This window comes from Tympanuchus pallidicinctus, unplaced genomic scaffold (assembly GCF_026119805.1).
Source record: "Tympanuchus pallidicinctus isolate F22 unplaced genomic scaffold, pur_lepc_1.0 scaffold16, whole genome shotgun sequence".
Taxonomy (NCBI): domain Eukaryota; kingdom Metazoa; phylum Chordata; class Aves; order Galliformes; family Phasianidae; genus Tympanuchus; species Tympanuchus pallidicinctus.
In genome coordinates, this window is record NW_026294679.1 from 4,210,299 (window position 1) to 4,220,300 (window position 10,002).

The window sequence follows — 10,002 nt, forward strand, 5'->3', positions numbered from 1 at the left end:
ACTCAGCCACCCGCCCCCCCGCCGCTGTGCGCGGCAACACCGCCGAGGTCCCCGCCCTGCTGTGCGCATGCGCCGCAGGTCAGCCTCCATAGGCGCGGCTACGCCGCCGAGCATCCTGGGATATGTAGTGCGCGGGCAGCGCTTGGCGGGAGTTGTAGTCCCCGCCTGAGGGGGAGGTGGGCCGCAGGCAGGCGGGGTGCCGGGCGTGTCATTAAACAGACACGGTGGTCTCCTACACACACACACAAAAAAAAAAAAAGTACAGTCAAAAAGGGGAAGGATATGTACAATAATTATGTACAATAATTATACTCAATAATTATGCACAATAAATATGACAATACAGAAGGTGACGCGCTGCTTGTGCCTCATGCCAGCAGCACCATTTGAGCAGAGCCGCACACTGCCCACGTTCATTGCAAGGGAGTTGGACTGGGTGACCTTTAAAAGTCCCTTCCAACTCAAACGATTCCATGATTGCTGCCATGTGACAGAGTTTTCAGCAGTGGTTACGAAACGTGAGCAATGACGCTGCAGCCATTTTGTCCCTGGGGAACTGAGGCAGGCAGTGTGCAAGTCATCGCGGTGTGGAATGCAGTGGTGGTGGCACAACCTGTCTCACGGAGAGCTGTGCTACCGACTGCACTCTGCCTTGGAAAGAATTCATTGTTTGGGCACATGAAGATTCCTCTGCTGCACTTTTCCTCTTGGTTCAGGTGCTGCCTCAAAGCCTTTTGAAGCCGTAAGGCACAATGGTCCGAGTGGCACATAACAATTTCCAGTAGCGATATTTAGCCAATTAGAATGAGAATGTTCCTATTTTAAGCACATACTAAACTTGTTCTAAAATTTTTGGTTGCTTTCCAAAATAGTAATAGGAGATTTTTTAGTTTTTTCCCAACTCAAAGCAGTGATATCTCCAAAAAACAGAATTCATTTGAACTCAGTTCTTGCATGTAAATGCATCTTTGTTTCAAGCTGGCATTTAACAACTGTACTTTTTACAGTCAAAGAAAAGCTGTAATCAGTGTACAACAATAAAAGCTGAAGTCAGCTACAAACAGTGCTTTACAATTCCCTTGGCAACTTCTTCCTATCAAATCCTTGATAGGTCACATACTCTGTGGCTGCACAAGCCAAAAGCTTTTCAATCTGTACTCCATTCACAATCATTCAAACATTTTTTGATGATTTTCACATACCAGTACTTTACTACAGTTAATGTAAGATAACTGACAGTAGACAGCACAATGCAGTCCTTCCCCTGCTTCGGTCCCGATTTGTCATTTCTGGTGCTGACAGAATGATTGCAAGCGTGGCACTTCCCCACAGGGCTCCAGGTTGTGGCCTGACATTGCACTGTGCGTGGAAGAGCCCTTTGTCAATATGAAATACTATTTCTATAACCAAAACCTGAGCAGTCAAAAGCCATATCATAACACACATGCAGAAGGTGAGGAGAAAGTAGTAAGGTGAGGAGAAAATCGTGTAAATAAAGAAATATCTGCCCGTAAGTTGAGATACAAACTTTTAGAAATAGCCACATGCCCTCTGGTAGTGACACAGCTCACAGAACTTTTGGAATATGCAAGTGGAGAAGCAAGAGATGAAGAGCTCATCCACTGATCAGTGTGAGACGGAAAAGACAATTGACACTTACACCCATCCCTCTATATCCAGAGTGTCTCCATCTCATATGTGTTAAAACCTGGATGTAGTCACCTCGAATTCCTCTCTTATAGGGAAAACTTCCTTTTGGTAGAAGGTTGCTGATGGCTTCAGTGCTATAATATCATACAGGACATTGCTGCTACCATAGGCAAGTTAAAGCTCTGCTGCACTTACCAACACTGGCAATTCAGTATTCTTAATCTTTTCTATTAAGTGTGCCAGTGTAACAACTGAGAGAAATTGTAGTGTCAACGAGGTAAACTTCAGGTATGAAGTGATTAGGTCCCTTAGTTATTTCCTTCAGATATTTTCCCATTCTCCTGCAACAAAGTACACGTGCAAAGATTACAAAAGACAGAATCTGTTTTTACCTACCCTGCAATTTCTTGAGATTGTCAAGAATGAAGTCGGCACTGGCTTACCACCTATGCAATGCCATTGACTTCCATTTAGAAGTTGGCTCAGAGCCTGGTATAATCCAGCAGAATTGTAAAGCAGGCTTTTATTCCCTCTCCAGTTGTCTCTATTCATACTTTTCAAATCTGGCAGGTATTCTTATAACAGTCTTCAGGCCTGTGAAAAAAAAAAAGTGACCCTTTTGAACTCATCTCTTACTCAGAAGTTGCTTGCGATTCTCGTCATTGTAATGTAATACATTTTGGATTTAGATTCCTGTTGGAATTCCAGTTACTCAAAATACCGTGCATAATAAATTGTTTGTTTGGTGACATATGGAATTATGCGCCTAAGAACAAGGAATGATAGAAAAAGAACTAAATGTCCTGTTGTTTCCTACCCTCGCCATTTTCACTGGTTACTTTATTCCAAATGTAGCTTTGCCGTGCTCTGTTCCTGTCTTTCTGAGTGGAGTATTATTTTCTGGAACCCTGTCTTCATCCTTTCTCTTGGAAGGAGATTTACCAGGAAACAGCAGGTAAAGGGCTTCTGCTTGTTGTTTTTTTTTTCTCTTTTAAATAATTACATTTCCTTATGGCAGCCCACCATTATCATGTGACTACACCTGACTTGTGGGCTTTTAGTCTTGACTCAGAAGGCATGTTATCTCTGTCACCTCTGCTCTTTGGCAAAGGCTCACTTTGAAGAGCCTTAAAACAAGAGCTGTTATCTAGTCCATAGCAAATAGATTCAAACACTGCACTTGGAGGAAGAAATCTCATTCAGTTCAGGCATGTGTGTTCTCACAGTCATCAAAATAGTAAAGCTGAGCTAAATACTCCTTTCCACTTTTACTTCAGGGCAGTTTTTACAAGACAAAAGGAATTACAGCTTTCACTGAAGGTTTGCTGGAACATCTCATTCTGATCCTGCAGTGCTGTGCCATTCAGTTCAAGTCAGGTTGAGCATGACTTATAAATGAGATCAGAGGCAGAGAGAATGAGAGAATCCTCATGCATGTTCCTTCCTGCTGGTACCAGGCAGAGCCATTAAAACTCCATGTTCACCCAAGTGAGCCCCAACCCCTGCCATTGCCATTGGAGAGCTCTATAAATTCTTAAGTTAAATAAAAAAGAACCTGCTCTCAAAACAGTAAAGTAACGTTTAGGGGGCCCACTGTTCTTTATAGTACTTGCGTTTAAAAAATTAAGGAACTATTTTATTTAATTAATTTTGTACTTTTTTTTTTTTTTAATTTAATTTACACAAGTTCCCCATGTAATAATTTTACTATATTATCGTTCATGTACTCAATTACAATGCACGGTGCTATTCTTTGAAGTATTTTTTTGTAAGGCAGGAAACTCCCAGTGGAAAATGGATCTGTAACAGTAAAATCAGAAAGAATAATAGGCATATATACAAGATATAAATGCATATATACAAATATAAATAACACATGTATATCCTCTACGTAGAAGTGGACATTGCGTTCCGGTGAAGAAGCAGAAATATCCAGTGATTCCAAAATATCACAGTTCTTAACTTTCCTAATTGTGTTTTCATGATGGATAATTTTATCCAGCAGAGGAAGTTCAGCAACTTTATATACGCACGGAAATAAAGAGCTGTGAACAGAACCTCACTTCATTGCTATGAAGAAATTATTCTGCCTTAGACAAAACGTTTTTGTTAAAACTAACAGTTATGTTACAGTGGAAAACAGGAAAAAGCCTGGCCAGCGAATTGCTAAGTGTGCAGCAAAATGCTCTCACTATATTCCTTTTCTGTGGGTTCAATATTGCAAATTCCATCCACAGGCAGTGGTCTCCTGTGCACTATTTTAAGAGGCATGTTACTGGAATCAAAGGGACTCCTCTTTTTAGAGGTTATGACCAGGAAGCTGTCATGCTGCTGACACCTTCACCTTCCACCCAACCACCTGCATACTGGCAACCAAGGGAAGCTTTCCTGCTGTTAAATGTTACTATAAAGGAGGAATTCTGAGTTTTCTGCAGTGGCGTGGGATTGATTTGGTAATTATGTTATTTGCCATAATGTAGAGAGCCTTGTAGAGTTCTCTGAGGTTCTTGTCAGCATGACCTGGGCAAAATCCACCCTTTGCATTTGGGTTTTACTCACAGCTGTGACTTCAAACACATGAGCAAGGCCATCCAACAAACAAGGTGCTTCTCCACCTCGGAGCACATTGCTGCTCATCTCCAGTCACAGTAGCTTCTGAAACTGGAGAACATAACAACCAAGATCCCCAGTCCCTTGCTAGCTAACAGATGGTGAAAGGAAAATGCCCTCTTGATTGCCGCGGGCAATTAGCTAAAGCTGTGAAGCACAGGATTTGCCATAATCCTTGCCTTGCAGCAAGACTGTGTGTGATTAGCGCCTTGAGGGGAGCGCAGACAAAGCTCTTCCCTCCTGAAGCCAGAGAAGGAGCAGAAAGCATTCAAATCCCTGCACATATAAGTACAGGCTTTAATTCAGAGGCTCCTTCAAAGCATAGATAATCGGCATTTTAAAGCCTCTAATGTGAGAACTAAAATTTCACCTCTTCTGATAAAATTACATAGACAGAGCTTGGAAATTATATCTCACATAGAGTTTGGATTCATTCATCCAGTCACTCGATGGTGCTGGAACTTGGTGCTGCTATAACCACAGTATGAGAACTGGCACACAGCAATGTAGCGAGTTCTCAGGCTTCTGAGTGGAGAGCTCCATTTCCTGAAAGTCACATTCAAAGCACTGTGGTCTTATTAGCACTGGAAGCTTCGTATGCTTATTTTGCAATTATTTCACTCCTTTGTATGTCCATAGCTTTGTACTAAAATTGATGTGATGATAGTTCAGTTTCTATGAGACTATGCTGTTCTAATTTTCTTCCTTCTTTTTTTAATTCTTATTATTGAAAACCAAGAAGCCCTTCCTCTATTTTAGTTCAGGGCCATTTTGCTAAAAAAGTGAATTTTCTTTAAAGTAAGTGTCTACAATAAAAAGTTTGAAGTGTTTTATTCGGTTGCAGACTATCCCTTTTTTCCCAAAGATGAAAAGATGAAAGCTTAATCTTCAGAAAAGGGCGTATTCTGCACTGAAATCTATGCAAACCGCCAGGAGGGCTCTCAGCTTGCATTGCTGTTGCCATCACTTACTCAGCTCAGAACTGTTCAGTGCCTCCCTTTGTTCCTGTGCCCAGAGATAGTGACAGTCACCGCCTGCTGGGTAGAAGTTTGAAAGCTTTCAGTTTGTTACAACAAGACCCTGAAGGCATTTGCAGTGCCCTGCCCTTAGCACACCGCTCTTGCTCAGCTGTGGCTGCTGTTTCTCATGCTGGGGAATCCCTCGATGATGGCACTCTGGGTGTTTCCATCTGTCTGTGGGAAGCAGCAGAGCAAGGCAGCTGCAGTCCCATTGCTGGTACCTAATATCTTAGTGTGGTTTCTCTGCTGATGCTATAATGTAAGGGCTCCTGACACAACTATCCAGAGAGGCTGTGGGTTCTTCTCCTTGGAAATCTCCAAATCCACCTGGATATGGCCCTGGACACCTTGCTCTGAGTGGAGTTGGAGTGGGGAAGTCCCTCTGGTCCCTGCCCACCTCAACCAGTCTGTGGTTCAGTGGATCCCATAAGAACCTCATCTCCATGACACTTTCTTGCTGGAAGCTTTCTTGCTTTCTGTATAGACAGGTTGGATGTTAGGAAAAATCTCTTCTCAGAAAGAGTAGTGAGGTATTGGCACAGGCTGCCCAGGGCAGAGGTTGAGTCACTGTCCCTGGAGGTGCTCCAGAGCTGTGAGGATGTGGCACTGAGGGATGGGGGCAGTGGGCATGGTGGGTGATCCTAGAGGACTTTTCCAACCTTAATGATTCTGTGATTCTGTGAGAGGAGGAATTTGTAGGGTTGGAGAACAGCTGATATTGGTGGCCATTAAAAAATGCACGAGCACTAAAGAGTGGGAGACTCTGCTTAACAGCTGACAGTGTAACTTGGAAATTCATAATATGCAATGAAGAAAGCAGTTATTACGGATTTATTAAAGGATAAGTATACTTTATAAAATCCACAGTATTAAATTACTTCAAAGTCCTAGAGAAATCAGGCCTACGCCTGAGTACTGATGATAGATGCTGGAATTGCCCAAAACCTTCAGTTACATTCTCGTGTCTTAGCAGCAACAGATAATGAGATTTAAATTTGCTGCTACATTTACCATATCAAGTATATACGAAATTCTGAGGTTTTGGAGACTTTCCCAAATTCCAGCATTTTAGCTCTTGATGCCTCCTTCCTGAGTTGTTCCCTGGGTGCTGTTTTACATCTTCAGATAAAATCCTTTTGTAATGTCTCATGTTGGTTTCTGAGCAGAGGAGGCCTGACCATGTAACTGTTACCAAGGTTCAGGCTGGGATCCAGCTCGTGGGAGGTGGGGATGGGTTTGGCACTCAGATGGCTGCCCTGTTCCTGGTAGGCACAGCAGTGCCCACTTTGAAGCATGAGGCAGGTGGGGCCTATCCTGCTGGGCACCACAGGATGCTCAAAGAGATGATTTCTCTCCAATGCCATTTTCCTAAGCCTTGGTCCCATCAACAAATACAGCCTTGTTGAACACTGCATTGAGAGTCATTTAAGTGAAAATACACGCAGCACCATTCCAGATGCTGCTCTAGATTGTCTGACTTCTGAGCATTTCTTTTCCCTCCACAGATCTTCCACTCTTACTAAAACCAGCTCCACTGGTTGTAGGAGTAGCTTTGATGGGTTGTGTAAGAAAAGGATTGCTGGGTCATCTCCAGCTCACCAAGCTGATGGTGGTGCTGGCGTCTGCTTTCCATGCAGTCTGTCATCGCAGAGGTGGCAGATGTTGACAGCTGTTTGCCATTGGGCTCATCTCCATACCATGCTCATCTCCAGCAAGAAGTTCTCTGAGTCAGCCAGGTAGCTTTGAGTTTTGGAGGCACAGTGTATATTTCCATGGTGATTTGGCTAGATTTTTGTTTCCCCTGCTATCTGGGATGGCAGCATTTCCAAAAGGTACATTGGGCTATACTGTAACACTCTGGGATTTTATTATTGTTATTCTGTAGGTAGTTGGGCTATGAAATTCTTCAGTCCTTTTTGCTTTCTGACTGCGTGCAATTCTGATATTAATAATGAAAATGTGGCTGGTTCTGTCAGTCCTACTCTGTCCCAGGGAAAAGATAACAGGAGTGATTTAGTTCTTTGAATTATTTGGTAGGCTCATCGCACTCTTAGAAACGTCCGAAAGCAACTGTAATGGCGTGGGCCATGTGCACGACCTCAGTACAATGAAAATACATCCTCAGATGTTAAATAATGTGTGAGGAACAACTGCTGGGATGAATTAAGGTTAGAAGGGAGCAAGATAGGATGATGCTGGGAAAAAAAGATAAATATTTGATGGCAATGAAGATGCACATCTCCCATTTTAATAGAGGTTAGTTAAGGTTTTGCTAAAAGCAACTCTCAGTTTTGTTTAAAGAAACTAAGTGTGGTGCTGGTAGCTTCTGGGGAACCCCAGAGTGCCCGCTCCTGTCCAGGGGAAAGCGGGCACCAGCTGCCCCCGAGCTGCTGGAATTGAGAGCCTCAGCACTGTAGAACTGCCCACTTACTGAGAAATCAAGGCTGTGATAGGAAGCCAATTCCACAAAATGAAAGAGCTGAGATAAGGAAGAACAAAGGACAAAAGGAAAGAAAGGCAGAAAATAATGATGGCTAACGATTATATGACTAACCAACACCCCCGCAATGATTAAACATTAAACTCCCGCAAGCTAAGTAAACACAAAAATACCCTCCAAATTCCCCAAAGGCTTTTTTTTAGCAGCAAGGGCTGAACTTGAGAGAAGAGCATAGCACGTGGTGCCCTATGGCTCCCATAAAACCCCTGTAGGCGCTCATTAGAGTCCCCTTTCCATGGCTGGTTTCTAGCCCAAAGAAGCAACGTGGTGGTATTTTTCTCCCTAAAGGAGTGATTTGGGGTCACGCATCCTTAGCATTGGAGGTTTCAAGGCAGCGGCTTCCCATGCAGCCCCAGCATTGCAGCACGCACGGGCACGCCGGGGCAAGTAGTGCTCAAGCACGTCCTCCTTGCCAGGCTCCTTGCTTACAGAAAACTTCACCTTCCCACCTCCCCTTTGGTGTGCAGCCATGTTTGTGTTGCAGGCTGGAAGCGGGGGCAGCAGGAGGTGCTGAATGGTGATTCAGAGCTGCTCTGAGGTTTTTTCTGTGGATGGCAATGAGTCACCGCAAGGAAGAGGGGATGAATTGTTGGCGAGGGGGGGTTGAGGCCATGGGAACACCTCCTGGAAGTGCTGCAACACCATTCCCAGTCACCTTTAGGCAAGTGGAGGAGGTACACGTGGATGCCCTGGCCGCTGTGTGTTGGCAAACACACCGGCTTGGTTAAAGCTGTGCCAAAAATCCAGGTGGGCAGAAGGTCAGATGTGCCAAAGTGATTTCTGCTTGCAAAGTCTGAAAATAGTTCACTCCTAAAGCTCACTTCCATCCCTTAGAACAAAACAAGGCATCCAGAATCAAACTGTTACACATGATATAATAAATGCTCATTTCTTTCAGTGCCGCAAAAAAGAGGGCATATCCATGTGGCACTGAAAGTTTGCCCCATGCAAAAGTTGAGCTGTGCACAGTGGGACTGTTCTTCAGCAGAGCAAAAGTCATGGCTAGACAGATGTGAGCAATGGAGTTATTGTGGCTAGTAAATTAATTCAGCCCCAAGGAAAGCAAGTTTATACATAGATACGTAGATGTATAAACACATGTATATATACATGTGTATGTGTGTGTGTAGGTATATATGTATGTGTAAGTATATATATAGTATGTGTAAGTATATATATATATAAGTATATATATATAAGTATGTGTAAGTATGTATGTGTCTATATATATTTTCTTATGTTTGCAGTAGGCTGTGGTCTGCTCACAGCTAGGAAATATGGCTCAGTGAGTGAGGAGTGGTGTAGAAAGCTCAACTTAGTTTGGACAAATGTCTGTGCAAATGACAACAGTGCACTAAAGACTGTTTTAAGGCATAGAAATGTGGGGAGCCAAAGAGGTTGGCTGGCAGAAGACAAGTAAATGAGAATAAGAGGATAGAGGAGCAAAGAAGAGAATGGGAATGAATGTTAGAGGAGTGTTAAGAAAAGGGAATTATGGAATAGACATAACATCAGGGGAGATTATAGGGAGAAAGCAGACTAAGTTGACCTCTTTCCGATGGCAATGGTGAAACAAAATCTGTTATTGGTACCTATAGTGATTGTGTAGCTCACAGCTTGGCAAACCCAGGCTGGCACAGCCAAAAGCAGAGAGCCGAGTGCTGCTGCTCTGCTGTTTTGCTTCCTTGGACAGAGGCCGTGACACTGCTATTTTCCACTAGACTGCTCAGCTGTTTGTTTACAAACAGAGCAGCGTCTCCCACATCTGTCTGCATTCTCCTCGCAGCTACATCATGTTCTCTGCAAGTTCCCACACTGCACGCTGCCCTTCACAGGACGGTTACTGAGCCGGTGCTTGTCAAACACTGTCCAGCTTAGCTCACCTAACAAAACAGAAGGGCAAAATCGCATCTGATGAAAGCTGTCTTAGCTGTGACATCATGTTTTGCTAGTTTGAACAAACAATTTGAGAAGGTTGAAGAGGAATGAAGAGATGACACGTAGGATATTTCTGGAAATGTCTAGATTTCTACAAATACAGATGAAATCATAACCAGAATGAAGTGCAGCTGTGCAGGGAAGAGGCACCTCTTGTTTCACCTCTGTTCTCAGGCCAAAAGGAACCCAGCCTGGCTGGAGAAGAGATGTGGCTGCTCAGCATCACAGCATCCAAAGCAGCCTTAGTTCTTCTTTAACCTTGGGTTATGAGTATGAAGAATCATA